Here is a 1,052-nt window from a genome sequence, read left to right as displayed (position 1 = left end):
GCAGACATCCCTATATGTCCACAATTCGTCCTTTTTGTTGGGAGCCACATAGCACCGTCGGAGGCGGGGCCTCCGTCGAAGGTGGCGTCGTTGTATTAGTAAAATAAAATAAAGAAAAACAATACAGCAAAGAAACACATTGACAAACTAAAAAATAATATTTTAATGCTATCATAAAAAGGATAGATTTAATAAACATAGCAAATAATAATATAGTTTAATGAAATGAATCTTTGTAAACTCCATCAAGGGACCCTTTGCAAATTAAAATTTAAAAAAAAATGATTTAACCAATATAGATTCCTCAAATGAAGAGATCCTTTGCTAATCAAAATATCTGTTTAAAAAAATCATTGAGCCAATATTTCACATCATGAGATCAAACTCCTATGAATCAATGCACTCTTTAATTCTTTTTTTCTCTAAATTCTCTTTCATATGTCAAAGAAGTGAATGCAACATTTGAGAAATAACATTTAAAAGGATGTCAAATCTTTCTCTTCAAGACTTCTAAGGCCCTTCTAAGAAACACATGTCAAACAACTAGAGATGAATGACCTTCGCCCATATGGATACTAAGGCTTTTAGCGGACCAAAACATTAGACATATCTTCATTGATGATGTTTCAAGGTTATTCGTAACTATCTATACATTAGTCCTTCAAGTCCACATATGGTATAGAAAGCAAATATGAAAAAGGTCAAGGTTCATGTGGCACTAAAATGAAAAGAAAGTCAAGTTATGAAATGCTATGAAAGAGATTTTTGACAAAATTAAAAAATTAACAAAAATTAAATGCTTCACATGGAAAGGTAGGTTCAATCGATCTAAAACATCAAAATGGAAAAGAAGCAAGTTATGAAAGACTGTGAAATGAAGGGACACTAAAACATAGATTATAAATTTAGTGGTTCACATGAAAAGATAGATCCAATCAATATAGGAGATAATAATCAAGGTGAGGATCCATAGTGGCCTCAAAAGGAGACACTGGCCTCAAAAGGAGACAGACCTTTTGAAAGATCAACTGTCAATAGAAGATAGGTTTACG

Source organism: Adiantum capillus-veneris, chromosome 21 (genome assembly GCF_014529385.1).
Source record: "Adiantum capillus-veneris isolate H3 chromosome 21, ASM1452938v2, whole genome shotgun sequence".
NCBI classification, from domain to species: Eukaryota; Viridiplantae; Streptophyta; class Polypodiopsida; order Polypodiales; family Pteridaceae; genus Adiantum; species Adiantum capillus-veneris.
This window is presented reverse-complemented; position numbering follows the sequence as displayed.